Genomic DNA, 27,144 nt, shown 5'->3' with positions numbered 1-27,144 from the left:
CTCCTGCTCTAGTTCTGTGTATGTGTCAAATGTGTTCAAGCAGCAGTCCTGAGAAGCAGTAGTGCTTTGGTGAACGGAGGTGCAACAGTTCAGGTAGGTGGGGTATGCATTTTGTAGTGCCTTCTGTATCAGGAGCCAGTGCATGGGTGTGATGGGAGTCCTGTGTCAGAGGTTGAGAATGAGTCTGGCTGGCAAGTTCTGTATGATGTGTAGTCTTCTAGTCAGTTGCCTGGTGATCCTGTCATAAAAGCCAAATGTGCTTTAGAATTAAATGTTTGAAGGAACTTAAAAATGTACATTTCATAAAGATGCAAAAAGTTGAAATTTTACTAAGTTGTGAAAAAAATTAATGTCTACAGAGCACTCCGATTGAAATTATAATAGCAAGAATCTCAGCCCACTTCTCGTTAAGTTTTATGTACAATTTCTGAGAACATGCAGATTTTGGAGAGGGAAATAAGGGCCATATGTACGAAAAACAGGATTTGTGATTTCTTAATTGTGAATAAATAGAAACTGCTATTTAGGAATCAGAAAATGGTATGCATGTAACTGCCAGTTCCACTAATAGCGAATCCTATGGATTTGCATTTGCAAATAGCAATTTTGGCAATCACAAAATTGCTATTTCTTAGTATGAATTCACAAATTAGGAAAAGTTGCAGTTTTGTTGCAGAATGATGATGTCATACAAGGAGGTTTGCAAATATAGGGTGCGGCCACGACCGGAAAGTCTAGGAAGGTGGTGGAAGCAGGGAGTGCTCCTGCATCCCCACTGCCAGTGTGTCATGCCATTTTTGAAGCAGAACATGTTCACAGAAGATGGGAACATGGAGCAGGAAGAGGAAGATCAAATTCTCAGAGAAAGAGCTGGTGCTCCTGACAGAAGAATATTTCTACCATATGGACCAACTGTTTGGGAAGGACTTTCTCACAGTCCCAGTGATCCAGAAAACCGAGTTCTGGGCCAGAATTTTCTAGAGAAGGATAACTCCTTACGAGTCACCCAACGGACCATCCCAGACATATGCAAATGGTGGCACAACCTGAGGTCTCGCGCCAAGGAGAAGGTGGCCAGCAGGATGGCTGAGGTTCATGGAATAGGTGTTGGATCCTCAAAACACCTCCTCCTGCTCCCATGGAGACACTAATTGAGGGGACCCTGTAACCAGAGAGTGTGGTTGAAGTGTCTGATATTGACGCCTCCAATTCTGTAGGTACCAGACAGGGTAAGTCATCTTCCAATTACCTACCTAACATAAAATATTGTTAGCAAATTCATAAATTACAGCAGGAATAACTCCATTGAGATGCTTGCCCACACCCTGGCAATACATCATGAATGTTGTAGTACACAACAGTTTGTTGTGCTGTATGCTGATGACTTCACCAAACATAACTGTACAACATGAACTTTTCACAAACTCCTAAATCACAGTTCCAACAAAATTGTGGACAAACATTAACCATTTATTTATGGTAACTATATACATGAATTTCCACAGATTACACCCTGGACGTGTCGGGACCCATTGCAGCTGAAGGGACTACTGGCACTCATATTGAAACTAAGGACACAACAACACTATCCACTCAGTCCATCACACCAACTCCAACTTTCAGGAGAGCAACCATCTCACCACTACCACAGTTTGTGGACAGTGATGATGGACAATCGCAGGGTAGGGAACCCACAACATTGGAGAGCAGGACACACAGACAGCGCAGAGGTCAAACATCTACAGTCCGTATTGATAATGTGTCAGATGACATATTGGAGAAGTCTCCTGTGTTTGGTGGCTTGGAGAGGTGCATCATCTCCACACAACGCCTGCTAACAAAACAAATAAGGATGGTGAATATGGATCTGCACTGAATGTCTATGTTGGTGCAGCAATTGGAGAAAGGTCAGCAATGGTGACTAGCTGCAATGGAGAAGCGGCACCACATGCAGAGACAGAGTCAGATGCAGTACCTGGGTAGGTTTGATTCTGTCACACATTCCATCAACCGATTAGCAGTAGCCATAACAACACTAGCAACGAGAACTATGAACACACAGACTGACATAGGGCACTGCTATCAGGACGTTGCATGTGGGCTAGTGCAGGTGCCCACAGCCCTTGGGAATATACAGAGCCCCTACCTGAGAGCAAAGAGGAGTCTAGCCTCAGTGGCACATCCATTCATGTCAAAAGTCCCACCGCCCAGTGGTGCTGACAGGGCATCCAACTTCAGAGGATGAAAGAAGTGAACCACTGAACACTTAGAGGAATGGCTCACCTTTGTTTTGTTCTGTTTTGCCTTACATATGTTTCTACATATTCTATCACATTGTTACATCTACAAGGATACAGTTGAACCTTATGTGAAACAATGTTGTTGCTATGTGAATAAAACATGTCTCTTTTAGGCACCAAGCATTACCATCTGAAACCAGATGATGAGGCTGAGATAGACTCAAATAGGACAGGCATTTCAATTCTGATGTCATGCTGAGGCCTTAAACATTGCTGCCAAAGGCAGAACAAACTTAAAAACTGAAGCTACTGGGGTAGATTTCTGCCTTTTTCAGATCTTGCATTGAATTGTCACTTTTTTGCATCTGAAGTTCTTTGGAAGGGCAAGGGTTGAAGTTGAAGGGTAGAAGTGGCTGGACATGGCTGAATGAGGTGAAAAACAGGCTTTAAAGGTTCTGTAGGAGACTCTAACTTTACAGCCAAAAGCTTTGAGGGAGATAAACAGAAAAACATGCCCAGATGAAGTATTGCTTTGTCTGGCTGACCTGTTACCTTGTAGCAAAGTGCAAACTTTTCAAAGAGACTAAGATTGTCTCTGTAGTCACTCCAGAAGGTCTCAAAATTTCAATGGGTTTTGACCAAATATATCAGAGGTAGACAGGCCACCACTACTAGTCAACATCCTGTCCCAGAGACCTTTGGCTTCTCTTTCCAAGATGCCCTTTGACCCATTGTTCCTATATATTTTTTTGAACCTAAAAATGCTGTCAGCTCTGGACATTTAAGATGAAACAGATTTCTCTCTTTCCATAACTGTAGTCTCTGCTAATTTTCTCAGGTTCCAGCAGCATTCCGATTTATTGGGGTAACATAGTATATATATGTGTTAAGCTCTCAACTTATTCCACACAAATTCCCATAATGTCCCCTTCATCATTTGCTAACAGTCCTGTGTTTTCTGTAAGGAGCTACACCAGGAACCACTATCGGTTTGCTTCCCAGCATTAATAAATGAAATTGTAGGTCAGCTCGTCTGTTTGGCTATAGAAGTGTGCCTCTTAGTCCCAACATGCAATGTATATTTGGGTGGTTCTTCCAGTATCAACCCTTTAATTGTTCCTTAATTTTGCAGAAGATAGGTTCCACAGCATGGGCCATTGATCCAAAAAAGCCATATTGTGTTTAGGCAAGCAAATACCTATAGAGGCCATTTAGAAATTCTGGCAGTTTTCTGGGTCAGTGAGAAATCTAATTGCAAGTCACTGGAAGATATTCATCCTTAGGCAAAGCTAGTTTTATTCCAAGCAGGTAAGGCATAATTTAGGAACAGTAAGAAGTCAACATTGTTTTATTTGTACTAAATTAAAATCCAAGCTCACCAGTGAATTAGGTTGGGGCCAATTATTAAAGTATTAGAAAAATGATATTTCTTATTAATATCTAGCCCAGAATCTAATACTAGGTTTATAAACATAGGCAATCGCTGTTTCTGTAATCATAAGTATTTACAACAGCTTGGTGTCTGTGTAATGACTGAAACATGCAAGTTAGAATAACTCCCATGTTTCCCATCTGACTAATGTTCACCTTGGTCTTCGGAGTTATAAGGCACACATTACAGTTGTTTATTTAATACCAGATATGACTTAAAGATGTCAGAAGTGTTTTGATTTACAAACTAACACTGTGGGCTTGTCTGCAGTGTCAAAGGCCTGCTTTAGAGCTCTCGTTCCATGCTTCTACTACCACGTTGTCGCGTGGGCTCTCATTATCCTAAATGAGACTACTGGATTTCTAGGCAGCAGGATCGATAACGGTGTGGGGGACTAAGTCTGACCCACGTGTAAGGAACTCTGTCACCCTAAATCCGGTGTTTGCTCCGGCTAACTAGCAGTGCCTCATTCCTCCCACGGGGAAGAGATGATTGGGCAGCCGAGCGCATGACATCTTTGGAACTTCTCAGGGAAGTCATGGTCACTCAGATCCAAACCAACTCTCTCATTTACAATATGATCTCATATACAAATGACAAAGACAGTATAAGTTTTATATAATGTTTTAATAAAACGACTGTATTTTAGATAATAAGGCGTGAGCCACAATAACCAGAACAATACAACACAGTAGGATTGAAATAGTCACCAGGAGAGTAAAACATAAGAACAAAGCTATCATAGTGCCTAACAGTTTCTACTCTCCCTCTGCTTGTTCTATTTAGAGCACAGCATGTTAAGCTTCTAGCTTGCCTTTCTGAATCACTGGGGAGACATCAGCCCTCATACCTGAGCAAAGGCCTGTGATCTGGTTCAGCATCTGCAACGAGGCAGTCAGCGTCTAGTTGTGGTTCCCTGGTCGGAATCTCCCTCTTGAGTGTATTGGGACAAGGAAGTGATTTTATAACTAACATGTCAGCGTGATCACAAAATGTCCCTACGCAGGAATGCCAAGTCTAAACTCCTACCACGTGTATCGGCAATGTACCAGACTGTATCCTTGATTGAAGCACAGAGTGAGAACTCCAGTGCTGAAGTAGGCTAAACAGTGTGATATGAATAAATAACAAAACCGTAGAACTGGCTATTTGAAAAATAACAGTACGAAGCCTAATAAAAAGCATTCAGAGCAAAGTGCACAGAGGCTCTAAGCTGCAAGCAAATGAATAAAATACATCCAGGGCAAAGTGCACAAAGGCCTAAAGCCTGAAGCTAACGCGCAAAGGATACGTAAAACTAACCACACTACACCCTCCCCTTGTCGGTAGCAAGTGGTTCCAATAATATAAAAATGTGCCCCAGATATAAACAATACCTAAAATTATATACATATTTCGACAAGGTCAGAAGACAACAAAGTCATAAATTTAGGAAACATGTGACGATAAAGCCAAATTCAATATAAAGTCAATTTTGCAGGAGAGGAAAAAAAAAATCCAATTGTTAAACAGAAGCAATAGAAAGTAGGAGCTCCTCCAGTTCGATATATGTCAATATCGGAAGATCCACGCCACAAAGTACCATGGAGCAGGTTTGTTCCAAAGCCCCAAAACCAGTCAGGGCGGCACCCCGTGCAGGGCCTATGAATGAGACAAAACCATCTTCTTCCAGGAAGGGAATCTCATAAACTGCCTCACGAAGCAAACGCAACCGTAGTGCACAAGACTGGGAACATCAACAGATCAGGATCGACCACTGGAGGGCGCTGCAGTGAGAGACAGAGAGCCAGTGCATGTTCAAACGAGCACCAAAGGCACCGAAACACAGGTTGCACGCAATCCAAAGCCGGTCGGAATGACAGAGACCAGTCACACTCCAAATGGCTCAGGAGCGTTGTTCCAAAATGCTGCATCATGCGTTCACGACATGCCACAGCAGCGTTCGCTGTTAAGAACAATATAACTGCTGTTAGAAAGCACCTGGAAAGTGTTTTTAATAACCGGGACTGGAACTCCCTTCAGATAACAAGCTAAGTTAGCAATCGAAGCGTTACACGCTCCGTGCAAGGACAGCTGTTTACAAACCATAGAATGGCTGACAGAAGTTTCGCATTCACTACCGCTAAGAAAAACCTCCCTCAAACCATTAATACATCTGTATTGAAAGGGAAGCTCCCACACCTCGTGTATGTAACTGTCTCCCAATAGTTCATATCTACCCACCAGAATGTGCTTCAAACAAGAAGTAAATTGCAGAGTGGAGATAGGCAGATTAATAACCCCATGAATCAACCACTCAGCTGACGGAATCTCAGCAACCGTGAAAGGCAGTTTCTCCAATTTTTCAATATTCAACATGACATATGTCGCTTCCTTTTTAGCCATCAGCTGCTGTTGACGAGTCAAATTAAAGGAGACAAAGATCTCTCTGGCACAAATGTGCTGCCATGGAACGCGACCTGCCTTCAAGGTCTGAAGAGTCCAACCCAGCTGCATGATGGACCGCGACTGACTCTGCCCATGATATAAAGAAGAAATGTCTGATTTAATAATGTCAATAGCAGAGGAAACAATGCTGTCAATCGTGTAAACACGGTCAGAAAGGGTATGCATGCCATTATCAACAACATACAAAGGGGGTCATTGTGACCCCGGCGGGCGGCGGTCGCCGCCCGCCTGGCGGGAACCGCCATTTGGCCGCCCTGCGGTCAAAAGACCGCTGGGGCCATTCCGACCTTCCCGCTGGGCCGGCGGGCGCTAACATTGTTAGCGCCCGCCGGCCCAGCGGGAAGGCGGCCTGCAACACTGAAGCCGGCTCTGAATGGAGCCGGCGGTGTTGCAGGTGTGCGACGGGTACAGTTGCACCGGTCGCGCTTTTCACTGTCTGCTAGGCAGACAGTGAAAAGCAGGCTGGGGCCCTGTTAGGGGGCCCCTGCACTGCCCATGCCAGTGCAGGGGCCCCCAGGGGCCCCTAGACACCCGTTACCGCCAGCCTCTTCCTGGCGGTGTAAACCGCCAGAAACAGGCTGGCGGTAAGGGTGTCAGAATCCCCATGGCGGCGCTGCTTGCAGCGCCGCCATGGAGGATTTGCCCAGCCGTGGGAAATCCGGCGGGAAACCGCCGGACCCGGTTTTCTGACCGCGGCTTTACCGCCGCGGTCAGAATGGGCAGGGAAGCACCGCCAGCCTGTTGGCGGTGCTTCCGTCATTTTAGCCCTGGCGGTCTCGGACCGCCAGGGTTAGAATGACCCCCAAAGTCTGCAGCAGGTTTTCCTGATCAATCTGCCTCAATCGGGCTGCAGCCTCCTGTTGTGAAAGCCTCCAAATCTCATTATAAACTTCATATAAAAATCTTTTCTTCCGTGGTACCTTGGGACCTGACAAAAAATCTTGTAAATCAGTATCATTAGACAGTAACGTGAGATGTGACTTAACTGCATCCAGCGTGGATGATTTCAACCATTGCTGACAAAGCTTCCCCACGCTGTATGCAGTTATAATATCAGCATGTTCTGGTGAAATGTAACGAGGGTCTGCCCTACTAGTCCTGAATCCCCCAGAAGAGGTGACAAAACGTTGATGACACTTATTAGTGTCTATAGGCCATAATAACCACCCACCCGGATGTATCGATGAAGTGTTAAGCGTACCATTCTGGACCCAATGTGTAAATTCACTAAAAGTAGCATTCACATAGTGCTGCCAGTTGTTTAATTTGGAAGAGACAGGTATACTAGGCAAATTTAACTCTCTAATTGTTGCAATAATGTGTCCCTGCCTCGCATCTGCCAATTTTTCGTACCCCAAACACTTTTCAAGTCAACAGTCTTAAACCAGTATTCATACCCCTCGACCGAAAGTTTAGATGCAAACAAATTTGAATACAGTAATTTAGTATCGGTCAATAACATTTGCTTATTAGAATACGGAGTAACTTTAAAATAGTAAGACTTGCATTTCGTTGATCATGCCCAGAAAAATATGCAAATTTATCATAATACGTTTTCGAACTCCCTTGTGGAGGAGTCGAGCAATGTTCCCATTGCACATAATTATATATGGACTTAGGGCTACTAGCTTTATGAATAAAGTGGTGTCCATAATAGTTGTAGCAAAACATGTCACCATGACAGTATAATATTGCAAATCGGTCAGCATAGAATCTACTGTCTTCACATCCCAATCATCAGAAACAATGCCTGGTATAACAATATCATTCATTGATAACTTGAGGACATACGGTATTTGAATCAATTCAGTGGGACCATATATATCAAACATTACTTTATCCCACACAATCCCATCCGGAATCGGTATTGCAGAAATGTTTACATTGGACAAGTCTCTTCGAACCATGCGAGACGAAAAATGTGGTTTCAACACAGTCTCCACGTGCTCAATGTCAGATTGATCAGGAAGAAAATGACCATGTATTACCAGAAAAAAAGTAACCACAAATCCCAACCACAAAAAAAAGTCATTACAGCCCTAAAAAGCCACAAATAGTTCCAAGGAAAAACAAAATATGTGCGTTTAAGCCAACACAGCAGCTTACGTGGACCACGGATTGAAGACATCGAGGACGAGGAGCTGGATACTGCATCATCAGTGTCGTTGAAGCAGCCAGAGGCAGTTCTTGCAAAAGGTGCAACCGTGAACAAAGAAGCAGATGGAGGCTCTCGCCTTGGCACACTGTAAACCACATGCTCAGAAACATCAGTAAAACGTACAGCAACTTGATCAAAAGATTCCAAATTAATTGTCGTTTGTATAACAATCGCAAGATCATCTTCCACCCTCCCCAAGCTCGGAGAGGAAGCAGCGTCAGTGTAAATCACCTGCAGCGGGACTTCTTCCCCAGTAGTGAGAGGGATTCCAGAACTACTGGGTGTCCCCTCTTGGTCTGCTGTGCAGAATCGGCCACATGTTGTAACTTGACATTATCAATGGAAACAAAGCGATTTCCTTTGGCCCCTTGCAGCGGCGGTAAAATCACAGTTCTCGTGCCGCTTACCCCTAACACAGGGACAGGTGCTCGATAAGAAGGACCAAATTCTTTCTTTACTGCGACCTTTTCACGCACTAGATCCCCAATCCTGGGTATCCAACCAGTAGGAGTTACTGGCTCATCCTTAATTCCTGAGGAGGCAGCACTTGCAGAAGAGTTATCTTCACGGAATTGTTGTAAATCCTGCAAAACAGTGACACGATCATTTATGTCAAAGGGCGTATCCGCTGCCTCCACACCAGGACCATCTAGATCAGGAACATACATTTGTGTTCCAAACAGGCACTCATATGAAGTACGACCCCCCAGTGACCTTCTCGGCAAGTTATTAAGTGCTCTCTGTACTCCATACAGGTGGGCTAGCCAACCACGACCCGTACCTATAACTCTGGCCGTTAAGGATTGCTTGAAATCACGATTTAAACGCTCCACGACAGAATTTCCCTCGGGATGAAATGGAGACGAGAATTGGAGTTGGACCCCCAACGAAGCCATGGTGTCCCTGAATGCCTTAGAGGCAAAAGCAGGGCCCTGGTCTGAATGAAAAGCCGCAACTGCAAATGTATCAACAAAGATGCGCAAATCTTTAATAACAGTTCGAGCGTCAGCCGAGCGGTGTGGCCATACCCACACAAATCTGGAGCACGAATCTACAGCAACCAATATATATTTGTATGCACTATCTGGTGTCAGCGGACCACAATGATCCAAGTACACACACTGTAAAGGTTTATTTGAAATCAGAAGGGGCGTCTGCTGCGGGCGTCTAGCCGACGAAGCTTTAATTTGTTGACAAACGTCACAACAAAGGACGTACTGCTTTGTCTCTTTATAGAGACCAGGCCACCAGTAACGAGCCTGTAAAAGTGAAATCGTGGCAGCCACACCAGCATGTGCAGATGCCACCCCCTCATGTGCTGCAGAAATTAATCAAGGTCTCTCAATTTTATTGGGTAGTTCACGTACACCAATGCCTGGAATATTAACAACAGCATTTAGCGTACTACTCAAGCAGTAACCATATTTAGAAGGAAATCCTTTAGGAAATGGCGTGCCATCAGCCGTAGCTTTTATGGCAGCCGAAATCTCTGTGTCTGGTTTGAAACTCGAACGAGTCACTGCGGCCACAGTGGCGACAGCCACTGCTGACTTTACGGCTTCATCAGCCAAAGTATTCCCAGCAACGTGTATTCCAACGCGCTGGTGTCCAAGTGTATGCACAGCATGGACCTTAGGAAGCGTTTCTTTCAGATCCGCAACCTTACCCCACAACAATTTATGTTTAATGGTGTTGCCTTTAAAATCCCTGAACCCATTCAACTTCCAATAGTGCAGATATTAATTGAAAGACTGAACACAGTAGTAGGAGTCACAGACCAGCAAGGTCAAAATCGCTGGATCCGCGTGCTCCAATGCTAACAATAGAGCTTTGAGCTCAGCCAGCTGTGCCGTGCAATCTCCCAAGGTTTTAGTATAAGTATGTCGGGGGCAGAACACCTCCCCCTCCATAGTGCCGCTCACCACCCCACATGCAGCAGAATGCTGTTGTTTAGTCCCAACCGCTGGTTGCGCAGAGCCATCGGTATACATGACCACCTGATATCGGTCAATAGGCAACGTACCAGCAGGAACTGGGTACTCCATTTCATATTGAAGAAATTCTTGAGTCTGCAGTTTAGGGTCAAATATGTAATCTACATCAGTGGCTGTCAAAGACGTAGCCCATTGTATCCATCGCGGGTGTAAAGCTTTCGAATTAGGAACACTTGCTTTTGTAACAGCCTCTAAGGCCGGAATCGGGGAAACGACAATGATGCGTTGGCCCTGGGCAAGCGGTCTTTCTTTAATCACAGCCATCTGTACTGCAGTAAGTATTTTCTCAGTCTGTGCAAATCGTTGTTCTGCAGCAGAATACAAGTGGGACTTGTATGCAATCGGGACTGTCTCACCCTCATTAAAGGTGACATACGTAAACCCAACAGCCCCAGGTATCACCCTGATGACTAAATGTGTCTTATTGTCCCGTGTGTGTAAGTGTTTAACTGCTAAGAGATCAGTCTGTAACTCTCGTAGTATGTGTGTATGCTCAATCGTCCAAAATCTACTCAAAAAATTTGGGCGAATCAATTCGTATAAGGGTTTTATACGCGTAGCATAATCAGGAATGTGAGTTCTGCCAAAATTCAGAAACCCCAACAATGACTGGAGCTTCCGAACCGTATTAGGAGCCTGCAATAAAGCACATTTCTCCCAAAAATTAGGCGCTAAGCTTTTGCCCTCACTCGACAATTCATATCCCAGAAAAATGACACTGAGGAAGGCAATCTTCGATTTCTTAAAGTTAAACTTATAGCCAATTTCAGCAAACCCCACAACAATGCGCGATACACGCCGTAGATGTTGCAGTATCTCATCGTCTGTCAGATATATATCATCAACGTATGACAACGCTTCAGTGTCCAACTCGTGCAGAATTTCAGTTACACAAGCCGAAAACAGTCCTGGACTATTCTTATACCCCTGAGGCAAACGACAAAACTTTCTGAGAGCCAAACGCACTGAAACTGGTATAGTCCCGACTTTCGGGCGCTATATTTTGGCAGAAAAATCCATTTGAGATATCCAACGTTGTTTTGTATTTTTTACGCACTATATTATTCATAAGCGCTGCGCTATGTGAATTCTGTATTGCATATGTGCGTGTATGACTATTCAAATGTCTGCAATCAACCACTATCCTATAGGAATGGTCCGGTTTGGCAACCGGAAACAAGGGATTATTCATCGGCGAGACACAGGGCTCAACTACACCCTGGTACTCCAATTATGTAAGAATTTTCCTAACCGATGCCCCTGCTTCAAATTTGATAGGATACTGCGGCTGAGGTTCGCCCTTTATTGGAATTAGATGATAAGGTGATTGTTTATCCCACCCCACATTATTTCTATATAGAGCGGGGGCCTGTGTAAGAGCCCATAATTTACTATAGGACTCCACAAGTTCTCTCGGAACAAGTGGTGAGAAGGAAGGTGCAATAACCTCCTCCCCCACTGGACAATCGCGAACAAAGTCAGGTGGCCAATCCTGTTCTGCCAGCAGAACATCATATGATTTTACCACATGGTCCCAAAAGACGGCGTGTACTATGCGGTCAATGTCCCCTTCTAATTGCAGAGTCACCTGATATACTCTATCAGGATCAGAGAATGGCATGTCCGCCGTTTCGACTTGTATGAAGTCATCAGTTGCTTTCACCTCCAGATGCTCTAGAAGACTCCGGCGAACTATTGTGACCCCTGCCGCGCTGTCTAACAGTGCCAACGCCCATGTCTTGTTCATCAAGAGAACTCTCTTCTTGAGTGGCATGTCTAACTGAGACTGCTGCCACTTTCTTCTTTTTAAATTGTTGCTTTTGTTGGAGCGGTTTCTCTTCCTGTTTAACAGAAACCTCAGTTGAGCGTTGTGATTCCTGTCTCGGTTTCACGTACTCAGTTCTCCGCTCTGATCGCCCACCTCTCTCACTTCTCTTCTCTGAGGAGTCCTGAAACGAACGAGATTGGCGTGTATCAGTATATTGATATCTTTCAGGCGTCTTCAAATTATCCCTATTCCTGAGATTATACCTATTCTGCGGGGTCTCCGGTTGCGGAGACTGCCCCCCATCTTTCTTAGGTGTTTGCTGTTTCTTTTCCCAGTGCTTTTTAGTATCCTCAGGTTGCTGTTGTTTAGCATTACCTTTATTATTTTTACCCCGCAATTGGGGTTTTTGTGGTCTAGCCCCTAGGCTATCGCGACCAATACTGGAATATGTTTCTGCTATTATTCTCGGGAGTTCCCGCTCTTGATTAATCTGCGGAACTTCCCGAAGACGCATTCGCACTGCTAGTGCTACTGACTCTCCCTTGCGATTACTCAAAATAATAGAAGAAACTGCGGCAAAATTGCCCATTAACTGCATGCCCAAATCTAAGGCAGGGGCAGCCCCATATTCATCTTGAATTTGTTTAAGCCCTTCTGGTAAATTTGCTAATGTCGGTGTACCGTGTGCCGTAGTGTAGAACGCGGCAAACACCGTGACCCAGGCATTACAAAGGTCCACAGGAGGAACCATCCCATACGGCAAACACATCGTCAATATTCTATGTTTATCCTGAGGTCCCGTATGGGGAAATACTGCTTCCAGCGTATTAATTTTCTGCGCCAGCCAAAATGGAGTCTCCTCACGTTTAGCCGGTACTTTACCCATAACTGAGTGCACAGTGGCTGAATTAATACCCGGAACCACTGCTTGTGGGTGCGCCGGAGAAGCATGCGCTGCATTAGTATTTAAGGTCTGCATTACAAACTGAACTAATCGTCTATATGTAGCCGTTAAGTCTGTATATAAACGACGAACTTCCACCACTGTCAACTGAGCAGCCGCAGGATGAGGTGTATATGTAGCCAATAAAGGCCAGGTAGGACCATCATTACTTAGTGGACCCAACCTAACTTGTGCTATTGTGTGTGGGAGGGTGCCATCAAGCCAATTATGGTGTTCTTGATAAGATAACGGTATCTCTAAATATGCATAAGCCCTGTATTGTCCAGGGACATTCGCAACAGTGTATTCGTGAAAAGTGTTTGTAACCCCATCAACTGCTGGAAATATGACCCAAGAATAAAAAAGTTCTGATCTATAGGCTGCATGGGCGTCCACCACAAAAGTGACCGGACCCCCCTGGACCGTCAGGCCATGTGCCACCAGATGACCCGTGAGAGGTTGTCGCATATTGATTGCTATATTCACTACATTAGGATTTGCCATTTGTAAAAAATAGCACTAGGTCAGAGAAGGCACACCAATATTGGGGTTTTCCTTTTAAAGTCCAAGCTTGAACAACCAACCGCAATTAATAGGATCTACCTATATTGCGGTGGCCGAAGTCCTCAGTGCCACGGACGTCTCCGTATACGGAACCAAGGAGTCAATATGTATATGAGACCGAGAGAGTTAGTCGGACCCGAAAATTAGAGCTAGACCAATCGTTGGCGGCGCCATGTCGCGTGAGCTCTCATTATCCTAAATGAGACTACTGGATTTCTAGGCAGCAGGATCGATAACGGTGTGGGGGACTGAGTCTGACCCATGTGTAAGGAACTCTGTCACCCTAAATCCGGTGTTTGCTCCGGCTAACTAGCAGTGCCTCATTCCTCCCACGGGGAAGAGATGATTGGGCAGCCGAGCGCATGACATCTTTGGAACTTCTCAGGGAAGTCGTGGTCACTCAGATCCAAACCAACTCTCTCATTTACAATATGATCTCATATAGAAATGACAAAGACAGTATAAGTTTTATATAATGTTTTAATAAAACGACTGTATTTTAGATAATAAGGCGTGAGCCGCAATAACCAGAACAATACAACACAGTAGGATTGAAATAGTCACCAGGAGAGTAAAACGTAAGAACAAAGCTATCATAGTGCCTAACAGTTTCTACTCTCCCTCTGCTTGTTCTATTTAGAGCACAGCATGTTAAGCTTCTAGCTTGCCTTTCTGAATCACTGGGGAGACATCAGCCCTCATACCTGAGCAAAGGCCTATGATCTGGTTCAGCATCTGCAACGAGGCAATCAGCGTCTAGTTGTGGTTCCCTGGTCGGAATCTCCCTCTTGCGTGTATTGGGACAAGGAAGTGATTTTATAACTAACATGTCAGTGTGATCACAAAATGTCCCTACGCAGGAATGCCAAGTCTAAACTCCTACCACATCTATCGGCAATGTACCAGACTGTATCCTTGACTGAAGCACAGAGTGAGAACTCCAGTGCTGAAGTAGGCTAAATAGTGTGATATGAATAAATAACAAAACTGTAGAACTGGCTATTTGAAAAATAACAGTACGAAGCCTAATAAAAAGCATTCAGAGCAAAGTGCACAGAGGCTCTAAGCTGCAAGCAAATGAATAAAATACATCCAGGGCAAAGTGCACAAAGGCCTAAAGCCTGAAGCTAACGCGCAAAGGATACGTAAAACTAACCACACTACAACGTTATTGGCAAAATTCAGTTTGGGCACACTTTTACATTGGGCATACCTAAAAGCAGTGGTGCAGGGAGAGGCACCCCCAACCCCAGCTTCAGCAGCTTAAATGCGGTAGCCCCAGCACTTGATGACCTTGTAATCTAGTTCCCACTAATATTGATTCATTTTATATTTGGCCTCTTATGCAGACAAAGACTCATAAAACGATCTGTGGGAATTGCAGGACAGGGTTGAGGTGGACTACAAGAACTGCTAATGGAGCTAAGTTCAGGGAAGTAGAGAATAAAAGAAATTATAAAATTATACTTCTGAAAAAGGAAACAATGACCAGAAAGCAGAGTGAGTGGGGGGACGCGGGAAAGGAGTTGAGGTAAGATCAAAAAAATAGCTTGAAAAAAGAAAAATTATTGATAGCTAAAAACTGGAAAGAGGAAGGGTGAAAGGCTGAAAGGAAAGGTGGAATGAAAAGGAAGGAAATATGGAAGGAAGGAAAGGTGAAAGGAGAAGTCTGCGACAAACTCGCCGCCTTTTTCCACCACAAGATCCAGGACGTCTATGACAGCTTTCTGTCACCTGGCACCAGAACAAGCGACCAATCCAACCCCCCCCCCCCAGAACCTGCCTAGACCATCCATGACTGGTCCACATTCACCACAGAGGAAACAGTTAACATCATGAACAGCACTAACTCTGGAGCACGCTCGGACCCCTGCCCGCACCACATATACATCACAGCCAGTGCATCCCTTGCCCAGAACTTCGTAACACAATCAACTGCTCCATCAGCACGGGCACCTTCCCTGAGGACTGGAAACATGCCAAAATAAACTCTCTCTTGAAGAAACCTTCGGCTGACCATTAGGAACTAAAGAATTTCCGGCCCATCTCGCTGCTACCCTACCTCGCCAAAGTACTAAAGAAAGCAATCAACACACAACTATGGAATTTCATAGAGGCCAACAACTCCCTGGACAGATCCCAGCTCGGCTTCCGCAGCAATCACAGCACGGAAACAGCACTCCTGACAGCCACTGACAACATCTGATTACTTCTAGACTGTGGCCACACCGCAGCACTCATACTACTCGACCTCTCAGCAGCTTTCGACACGGTCTCCCACAGTACTGCGCACCAGACTCCATGACACAGGAATCCATGGTAGAGCCCTGGAATGGATCCACTCCTTTCTCTCCAGGAAAATGCAGAGGGATAGACTCCCACCTTACACCTCCAGACCCACAGGAGTCCACTGTGTAGTCCCCCAACTCCCACACTGTTCTACGTATACATGGCCCCTCTTGCTGCCATTGTCAAAAGCCACGGTATGAAGATCGTGGCTTATGCCGATGACACACAACTCATCATTTCCCTCACTGAACACCCGGACACGGTCAAAAGGAACTTTCACACAGGAATGGAAGCCGTCACCACCTGGATGAGGGAAAGCTGCCTCAAACTCAAATCTGACAAGACGGAGCTCACCATCTTTGGAAACGCAACCTCAGCTTGAGATGACTCATGGTGGCCCACATCCCTAAGCACGCCCCATGCCGAACGACCACGCCCACAACTTAGGAATCATCCTCGACCCCTCCCTATTCATGACCAGGAAGGTAAACTCTGTCACCTCCTACAGCTGGCACACACACCACAAACCCCGTAAGATCTTCTGATGGATCCCAGAAGATTGTCGCAGGACAGTTATCCACGACTTAGTCACAAGCAAACTTCAACTCATCCAGAATGCCCCCACCAGATCCCTCCGCTCCACCCTGATGGCCCTATCCACCGTCCCTTGCATCAGCAAAACCACAGCCGGAGGACGATCTTCTACCTCCACTGCAGTGAAGAGCTGGAACAACCTCCCCCTGCACTTCAGACAAAGCCCATCTGTCACCATTTTCAGGAAGAACCTCAAGACGTGGCTCTTCGGATGAGGCCCCTCCCCACCAGCACCTTGAGCCTTCACTGGTGAGTAGCCGTACTTTACAAAAACTGATTGACTGATTGATTGATTGAGAAGTGAAAGGAAGGAAGGGTGAACACTAAGAAAGAGTGCAAGGATGAATGGTTGGAATGATGAAAGTTTGGATTGAAGGGTGAAATGATCAATTAACAAAATGTTGGAAGAGAGAGTGAAAGGATGAATAGGTGGGTGGAAAGTTGGACAAATGCTATTAGAATAAGTGGATGGAAGAGTGGAAAGGAAGGAAAGTCGAAGTTTGATGGGAAAGGTCATTGAATGGATGGAATGATGAAAGGATGGATAGATTGATGAGTGAAAGGATGAATAAATGATTGGATTGACGGATGGAAGAAATGTCAATTGATTGTTGGAATAGTGAATGAATGTGGTAAAGGATCAAACATGGATGGATAGGAGGGTGGGACAATGAATAGATAGATTGGAGGATGTACAGGTCAAGAAAACTAATGTGCTTATTGTTTTTTTCATTCTGTATTGTAAAGGGTTTGTTTAAAAGCAGGCGGTAGTTTAGTTTACGGGCAACTCCCTTGCCGAAAAGCCAAATATGCCAATTGGTGTTTGCCAAGACGTATAAATATTATTGAGATATGGTAAGTAGAAACATATTCTTGCACCTCAGAAATAAAAATCTTAATGATCAAGTTCTATAAAAACGCAAGAAATATGGTGCTAATACACTAAAACACACATTTCTGTACACAGAGTTTCTATTTTTGTCACACATTTCTAAATCAACATTACTAAAGCAGAATATGCTTTAACTGGTACACTTCAACAGTTGGAAAAAACTTGCCAAATAGTGTGGTGAAAGATGAGGAAAAACAAAAGGGTACTGATCAAATAAGCATTCTTTCTGTCAGTGGCTTCTGTATTTGGTAAAATAAATGAATACAAATTAAACTAGCATTAATATTTAAAGGCAACAAGAATAATAACTTGCATTGCTTAAAAAATGCAGGAAAACACAAATATTGTTTTAATAGCAGTTTGATCAATACACAAATAAAAAAAATAACCTGTGGGTGTTCATTCTATGTTAGATTTTAGAAAAATAAACCATTTGGCTTTCTTGCTCTTAATCTGCATTATTTTATTTTCTATTAACCTTATGCTATTATAGGTACAAACGTAGGTTCAATACAGTGAATTCAAACCAATATTCCATTTTAGGTTTCGCCTGCACAGCTCTGTGCTTGTGAAATCTATTTTAATATGTATCTTAAAAGAGGCTACATCCCACCCTCTTAGTTTTCATTGGTTCCTGTGCTTGCCACCTACTTTTCTTCCATTTCTTCTTGACGTAGCATACTATTTCCAGTTCTCCCTTGTGTGTTTAGTCTTATTAGAGTCCCAATTCCCAAGTACTGTCTACATCCACTATTGGGGAACTTTTTTTAATGTTTTGGCTGCACAGTGCTCATTTACATAATCTCCCCCTGTCTGCATGCATTTCAAGCATGCTTGTCAGCTCTATTTTTTTTGTTTCCCAATGGCAGCATGCCATCCGCATTCCCGTTCCAATCCCGCTCAGCCGCTAGCTGTAAATCATGTCCTCTCTGTGTAATATTTTAACCTATTTTCAATTTTTATGTTGTTAGTGCTTTTTTGGCCTTCAAGACCAAGTATATTTTCACGTTTCACCCTAGCGTGGAGATTTTGCTCTATGGCCACAATCCATTATCAGGCTTAAACCATGTGGATGTGCACACCTCAGAGGAGACCGGCACCTCTTCCAATAAGCTGCACACACAGCAGCTGCCAGGGATCGATCTTCTTTAGCAACACAAGAGAATGATGGACGGAGTGTTGAAACTTCAAACACTCACCCCCAGTCACAGATCTTGGTTTAATCTATCGTTCTTTTGCTCACCATGCCATCCCAGTTTGGACCAAGCAATATGCAAATCAGTTATGACCCTGTTGCCTATGGGAACAGTCCAGACCGAAGTGCCAGGCAGGGTTCTCCCTGGACTGGAGATAAGTATCCTGGGACCGGTTTCAGGGTATCACCCTTTATCAGCCAGGCTAGCTTGAATCCAGTGGCACAGTGAGCAAGGGACCCACATCTGGGCATACCCTTCCCACTTAGGACAACTTTAGCAACACAAAAGGATGATGGAAGGAGTGTTGAAACTTTTCAAACACTCACTTCCAGTCACAGATATGGGTTTAATCCATTGTTCTTTTGCTTACCATGCCACCCCAGTTTGGACGCAGCCATATGCAAATCAGTCTTGACCCTGTTCCCCATGGGAAAAAGCAAGCCCAAACTGCCAGGCCAGGTCCTCCCTGGACCGGAAACAAGCATCCTGGGACCGGTTTCAGGGTATCACCCTTCATCAGCCGGACTAGCTTGAATCCAGTGGCACAATGAGCAAGGGACCCACGTCTGGGCATAGCCTTCCCACTTAGGGCAACTTTAGCAACACAAAAGGATGATGTATGGAGTGTTGAAACTGTTGATCGATCTTCTGGCAGCCGTGATTGCTCATTGCCTCCAAAATGCAACACTTTTGTGACAAATTGATAAACTACATCTCAGTGAGTTGGCTAATTGAAGAGGCTGCCAGTTTAATTAAGCTAAGTGAGGCTGCTGTCGGTAGGTGTGCAAGGTCCACTCCGCACTACACTTTAGAACTCCCAAGCGGTTCCTACCAACTGGTTCTGGGGGTACAGCTTCCCTCTGCCCTCCATGGAATGTTTAGGACCCTCCATGCCTTTCTCCACCTAAATGTTATTCGCTGCCAACAGTGTGCACACTTCATCCTTTCCGTTCAGTTATCTGCCACAATTTCACAATGTTAACATACTTTTTGGATACTGTATGAACCCTTCCAATGAGGAGAAATAGAAGTGGCAAGTTACGCTGTGGAAGAGAGGCATTTAATTTTTAACTTTTACTCTACAGACCGCAATTTATTCAAACCGCTCTACTTACTACTACTACTAGTTATTTCTAGTCTTTCCCTTGGTTCATCCTGGTCACCTAATTGCGTACTTCACTAATGGCTGCCATAATTAATATTGCTGCTTAAGTCAGTCATTTCATTCTAGTTGTTTTTGCTCAGATCACATGATTATGCCATGCGACCGCAATACTTTTTTAAAAAAGAAAGCTGCATAATGGTTGTTCAGTGTCGACAGACACCCAAAGAACTCTGCGCCTTTGGTTATCATGCTGGTAAGTCTAGTCACTTGCAGTTTACTTTTTTTTCTACATGAAGATGTTTTTTTAAAACGTGGTACGCTGATGTCCTTTACACCCACTCATGTAGTTCAATCCCTTGATGATATCTGCATTACTATACAGTGTTTCTTCCCCTTTATGGTGTGCACTTATACCGCACCTTCATTACCTATTTTTGTAGCCCTTATTTATCTTAACATTGTTGCATATTATCCCTTGACACTTGAAATGTAATACATTTACCACTGGCCTTTACTGAGGCCAGCATGTTGTTGCCTAAACCGACATCTGTTGTCCTAATCTGACACGCCGATGCCTTGTATACCCAGTCGTCTAATTCAATACATTAGTTGTAATCACAAGCATCGCACAATGTTCCTACCCCGTTTTTTAAGGCACACGCCACCATTATGGCTTTCTCATTTATTTTTATCCCTTGGCAATTGGAGCGCTGTAAATCAAAGATTGCCTAAACACTGCCCATTACTGATTTCAGTACGTTCTTTGTTTAAACCGTCTTCGGCTTCGTAATCTGTATCAGTTCCACCATTTAGCAGCGGCTGTAACATTTTAGCACTAACACTGCCGGCCTTGGATACTAGTATCTTTTACCTTTTTCAGTCTCAGCTTTGCATGAACATAAACTCTTTTTTATTATTATAAACACCACAGAGTCTCTTTAAATTAATCGAGGTATTTGTTGACTTTCTACCATAGCTCAGTTCGCCACTGTATTTTGAAACCGATCCAATTTTACACTACACTTGTATATCACCTGTTTTACTACTGTGCACATTAACGTTGCATTGTGTGTTTTTAATCTTGCCTCTTCTTTGGTTTAAGTGTGGACTCTCAACACAGTCCTGACTGCACTCGAACAGCATTAACATCTCTCTCATCCAACACTCACATTCCTCTCACCCTCCACTCAGACCTCTCATCCTGCAATTATACTGTTGTCGTTCTGCTCACCCTATACCCTCACACCTCTTATCTTGTACAGGGTAACAACTCTCACCCTGTACACTCACACAGTTTTCATTCTGCACTGAATACACATCAATCAGCAAGCCTTCAGGCACTTTCACCCTGCTCTTAGACCTTATCAACCTTCATTCATGCACCACTCACCCTGCACAGAGAGCACTCACACTATTCTTCCTGTACTCCTACACTGCCCCCACCCCTCTTATTATTAATACCATTGGTGAAACCTAATGCATTTACCCAATGCTTGTTGTTTTATATGATTGTTGGAAACTGTACAGTTTTGCAAACTATTGCAAGACAGTGCAGGTCTCAAAACAGCCGAAATTAGACTTTTCAGTTCATTCAAATAGCAATGTAATCAATAACATAATTTTCCCTTTTTATTTCCTCAGGTTCACAGCGTATATTCATCACTCCCTGAGTTTCCTGCAATATCGAGATTAGGCATTTAGCTTTTGATAGATCATAAACGGGATCAATGTCATCATTCAGACCTTGGATGAAGTTAAATGTTTCAAAATAAGAGTAGCATCTTCCATAATAATTACTTCCTAATTGTTGATATTTTTCAAATGATTAGTTGAATTATATAAACGCGTTCAGTGGAAAGAAAAAGCTTCTGGAGCGCATTAGAATTTGGCAGTGCTCCTAATATGCCAAACTTAAAGTTCTTTCACTCTACTTATAATCGATGGAAGATCTGAGCCTCTGCGATCGGAAACCTCTGACTACATTGCCTTTTTTACCGAATGGCAGTCATTTTATAATAATGGTTGCCACTTGGAGCGTGGGAAGACATTTACAAGATGTTCCTCTCTGGGTCTGTCACGAGAGTTATGGCAGGTCTAGGAAGAGAAAACACTCAGTCTGAAAACAGCTCTTTGTATGTCAGAGTATTTCATTGTTATTTTTCAAGAATAAACTGCTGATTTGGAACAGCATTCTTCAAAGGTTTAAAAAAAAAAAAAACTTTACTGAGCGAGTGCATCAAACAGGATTCCCACTGGGGAAAGTTTACTGCATTCAATGGAGCTGGCTACCTGATGGGCATCTCTAAATATGGAGGGTGGGCCCTCAATAATGATGCTGAAACCATAGCCTCCGATAACTTGCTGGGCTGTCCATCGTATTCTAATTAGGGACTCCAGTGGCTTAAGAAGGAAAGGTTACTGGGAAGCTAATGTCTGTTTTATCTTACAATATCTAGTGTTTGCACCTGTAACCTGCAGTAGGAAGTGTAGTCTCAACCAGCATGAGAAAGCAGCTAAGGATTGGAATAATCTAGCAATGGTCCGTGGGAACCTCACCCATTGCTTTAGAAAGCTAAGGTATATTTAGAGTTAGAATACCTTTATTTTTTCCACAAAATGTCCCTGTCATATTATATTACTGAAATAATTTAATTGCAACCAATATTTGCTACTTATTGAAATAGTACTCCATCACAACAAGTACAATCTTAACAATCGTTGAATGGATAGTTGAACAGTAATAATGGATTGTTGGCGATTAATGGAAGACTGTAGAACTGAATAGCAGAAAACACATTTCGATAAAAATGTAAACGAATATATATGTGAATGTATGTGGGTTTTATCTAGCGTGAACCCAGCTGAAAGCGAACATGAACGAGTTAATAATGTTGTCTATATCTCCGAGAAAGGAATTCACAAAGAAAATAGTACATTTATGAATGGAAATACAAAAATATGCCTAAAGTTAAAGCTGGGTCTCTTCTGTCAGGTTATATCTGCCTGGTTATGTTATTTGTGCAAGACCATCAATTTAATTATTTTCCTGAACTGAGCAATCTCTGCATCTATATCCCAAAAAATGTGAGGCGGTATGGTTGTTTCGCAACCCAATTTAAACACCTGACATTATTGAAACCGACATGGAAGCTTAAAAGGAAAACAATTGGCGGAGCAAACTACATTATGGGCCTGATTCTGACTTTGGCGGGCGGCGGAGGCCGCCCGCCAAAGTCCCGCCGACAAATGACCGCACCGCGGTCAAAAGACCGCGGCGGCCATTCTTACATTTCCGCTGGGCCGGCGGGCGCTCTCCAAAAGAGCGCCCGCCGGCCCAGCGGAAATGCCCCTGCAACGAGGATGCCGGCTCCGAATGGAGCCGGCGTAGTTGCAGGGGTGCGACGGGTGCAGTGGCACCCGTCGCGTATTTCAGTGTCTGCATTGCAGACACTGAAATACTTTGTGGGGCCCTCTTACGGGGGCCCCTGCAGTGCCCATGCCATTGGCATGGGCACTGCAGGGGCCCCCAGGGGCCCCGCGGCACCCCCTACCGCCATCCTGTTCCTGGCGGGAGACCCGCCAGGAACAGGATGGCGGTAGGGGGTGTCAGAATCCCCATGGCGGCGGAGCGTGCTCCGCCGCCATGGAGGATTCTCCCGAGCAGCGGAAAGTCGGCGGGAGACCGCAGACTTTCCGTTTCTGACCGCGGCTGAACCGCCGCGGTCAGAATGCTCGACGGAGCACCGCCAGCCTGTTGGCGGTGCTCCCGTGGTCGGTGACCCTGGCGGTCACCGACCGCCAGGGTCAGAATGACCCCCTATATCTCTTTAGATGTGCACTACCTCCCCAAGGACCGCCCATTCAGTCGACCATACCCCTAATCTTACAAGTGTAGGAAAAATGCCGTAATTGCACATTTTTCAGCCATAACTTTCAACTGGCAGCAAAAGCACCCATGCATTTTGCACCTGGGCATCATAATATGACATTTGTCCTCTAGGTGGCCCTTGTTGCACACCAAGCTCCAAGCTGGGCTTGCATACTACTTCCTGAATTGGTGCTATTTAAACATATTTTTGCCTGCATTCGATTGTACGAATGAAGAATATATGCATTTCAATATCTGCTGTGATATTGAGTAGCTAAGAGAAATCCAACATAGGGCCTGGCATTTAAGGATTTTGAGGGTGTCTTAATCCAAAAGAAGTAGTGGTAAAACGATTCATTTGGCTTAGCGATCGGGATAGAATTGTTTTTAAGCGTTGTAAGGGAAAGTAAATAGCTCAACTTTTACTTGGGCAGAGAGTTGTGACACTAAAAACAATTTGCATATTTATTTTCCACCCTTGGTCTTCATAATGGCTGCATTTCAATTGCCTTATCAATGGAGGGTGGAAGAGACAGACATCGCAACATCAGGAAAAGGAGGACGAACAATTGCCTTCATACATGAAATATTAGATAAGAATGGAACGCTAGATATTTAAGCAAAGTATATTCGGCAAATAAAATGGATTATAGGGAACACAGATTTAGAAATATAGATCACACATACCTTCTGACCCTCCAGGCAGTAATGGACCAGCAGTGCAAGCCCCTAAAACGAATTCTGACCAATTATTTTTTTATCCTCTGTTGTCCACATCCTGTTAGGGAAACAAAAGTGTATGGTTATTTACTTGCAACTGAGCAAATATGTGTTACTGTCATATAAATCCTACCATACCCTACGTTTATCAGAATCAATTCATTTTGAGGCTCCATACACATGATTTCAAATTTCGACAGCGTTGAATTTAATGAGCCTACAACCTTATGTAAACTTTTAAACGTAGTTCACTCAATGCTTGCTAGTAAGATCCGGTACAACTGCGTACACTGTAGTAAGGAACCAAGCCTAAAACCTGCGCCATTGAATTCAGACAACTAGGGCCTGATTTATACTTTTTTAGCGCCGCATTTGCGTCGTTTTTGGATGCAAAAGCGGCGCAAACTTACAAAATTACATTATATTTTGTAAGTTTGCTCCACTTTTGCGTAAAAAAATGAGGCAAATGTGGTGCTAAAAAAGTATAATCAGGACCCTAGTTCGCAAGTGGCTTGATAATTCAGATGGGCCAAGTAGCAGGCGTTACCAGGCCCATTGGAATTAGAAGTCTTTCTTTTTCATATGGAAATTTCGGTGGCAAAAAGTAGAGAAAATCTTTGTGTAATACATCTAGGGAACACGTGCAGATATGCACAGGGAAATCGGCGCAGAAACAATGATCCCCCAATGCTAGTTCCAAAATTATGTAGGACCTGTTTTTATTATTATCTGCCATAGGCATCGAGTCACCAAAATGCCAGAGGTAGCAGAAGTGACATTACATACCCTTTGACAATAATGACACCACAGAAAGTGACATCATATGACCCTTGACCCAGATATTGTTTCTCAGAAAGGTACATCACATGACCACATCACACTCACTCTCTTACACCTACTTACACTCATTCTTATTCAATCTCATTCACATGAATTTGCTCTGAATCTCACTCATACTTACTGTCACTAAGGCCCAGGTTTACTAACACTTTACACCATGTATGTGTCCCTTTTGTAATGTAGTCCAGATGAGAAGTGTTTGGGTGGGATGTACTATCAAACGAAAATCCTGATTTGCATTGGATAGTATCCCAAAGTAACACAAATGTGCTATGCACTTCTTTTCATTATTTTGCATAAAGTTGTTGCTCCATTAATGGTGCATGGCCATTCTCATGCTATCACACAGAGGATTTGATGCAAATAGCTGTCTACAAACATTGGTAGAGAGGAATTTGCACCAAAATCTTATGACTGCTCAAAGCAGGCATAACGAGCAGAATTGTTTTCATTTCTCATTTTTCAACTTTGCATGTGCAAACATACATAGTGGAAAAAGCCAAAGCATAGATTTTGCTCTGGAATGGACCCCTTTTAGTACAAAATCTATGCACTATGGTGCAAAGGTATGTGTGTTGCTTCAATGCTGCCAAAAGTACACCAGTACACAAGGAGAGAAACAATGCACCATAGCTCAGTAGATACTGTGCATTATTTCTCTCTCTTTGATGAAAACTGCACAGCATCTACCCGGCAGCAGTGCCTTTGCATCAAAGAATAGTAAATTTGTCCTCCATTTCACACAATCTCACTCACTCCCTGGCACTACCTCTCACTCACCCACTCATGGCACAGTCTTATCTCACATAAGCACACTCTAACCCACAAAGCACACACACAACATACATATACAATATTTTCATTTACTACAGCTGCCACCAAATGTCCCATACCAGCTAAATGTGCTCAATCTTTTTTTGACTCTAATAGTGAATAATAGGCTATTATTCACTGTTAATATTATTCACTATTAGTTAAAGCAAAATGTGCTGAAAGTAAGGAATGTGGAGCTGCTTCAGTGTTTTTGGCACTGACTTTGCCACCTTTGAGGCCAGGGGTCACAAAACCAGTGGCAGGGGTAGCAAGGGGCAAGCCAGGAATCGCAGCTGTGACCCTCCTGGTGTCCCTTAAAGGACGTCCATGTTCCCTGCCCCTGGAACTACTGGAACTGCAGTAACAGTAATTCCAGAGCAGGGAAATAACAGATATACTTTCAGAGGCCTCACAATTGAGTCCAGGATTGTCTGTGTAATTGTTCTGTTTTTACACCTCAGTGTCAAATGGCGGGTATGAACATAAACACATGTCAGTTCCTCGTATGTTGCATGCACAATGTGGTATGTGTTATGGAGAGTCACAGGGACAACCCTGCCCTCTCCACAATGCAGGGCAGTCACAGACGGGAAACCCTAGTGTGGCTCTCTCTCTACCCCTTTGACAAGCAGTCCAGCAACTCGACATAAAGGTGTTTATAAATGTCAGATATCTCCAGTACAGGAAGTAGACTTGTAAATTAGCTTGTGAGCTTTTGTTTGACGGATTGTGAACTAATTTGCATGTGCTTATGCATGATTAGCATGTGGGGGTGCTGTAGCAGATCCCTTCTCAGGATTCTGCTTCGGACGAGGTCAATAGATCTTTTCACCCAGCATAAGAGTATGGGAAGAGAAGCATCAATTTCACTATAAATGATCTATGACTAACAGTATGATCAATGTGGCCAAACAAGGAAAACTTCAGTCTGAAATAAATTCCAAGGGTGGTTATTTCAGATTAAGGCTCAGAACAACATAGATGATTCTCAAAACAAGACTGTAAAGACACAGAATCCTCATAGAAGTTCAGACAAACTAACATCAAAAAGACAAGACATTCAATTAACCCAACACACAAAAGCAAAAAGCAAATCTGACAAGGAGTAATCAAACACTGTCTAATTCTGCTACACATTTAGCTATTAAATCCTAAATTATGGTACCCCGAACAAGGGATAACCCTACAAATTAGAAAATCCATATCATTGATGTGTTGGGTCAAGCACATATGGCCAAAAAGGCAAAAAGCAGAAAAAGGGCAAAAAGAATTTGGAAAAA

The 27,144-nt window shown here is 43.7% G+C and overlaps 1 protein-coding gene across 5 annotated transcripts in view; it reads right to left on the bottom strand.

The window, feature by feature from the left end:
• The window catches only part of SGCZ (sarcoglycan zeta), a 4,310,842-nt gene that overhangs the window by 3,719,090 nt on the left and 564,608 nt on the right, over positions 1-27,144 (bottom strand). For all 5 annotated transcript variants that reach the window (XM_069200738.1, XM_069200719.1, XM_069200747.1 and 2 more), the window contains one exon: positions 24,179-24,269. The gene's annotated coding sequence lies outside the window, so the exon portion shown is untranslated. The remainder of the gene's footprint in view (positions 1-24,178; positions 24,270-27,144) is intronic.

Source organism: Pleurodeles waltl, chromosome 1_2, assembly GCF_031143425.1.
Source record: "Pleurodeles waltl isolate 20211129_DDA chromosome 1_2, aPleWal1.hap1.20221129, whole genome shotgun sequence".
NCBI classification, from domain to species: domain Eukaryota; kingdom Metazoa; phylum Chordata; class Amphibia; order Caudata; family Salamandridae; genus Pleurodeles; species Pleurodeles waltl.
This window is presented reverse-complemented; position numbering and strand designations above follow the sequence as displayed.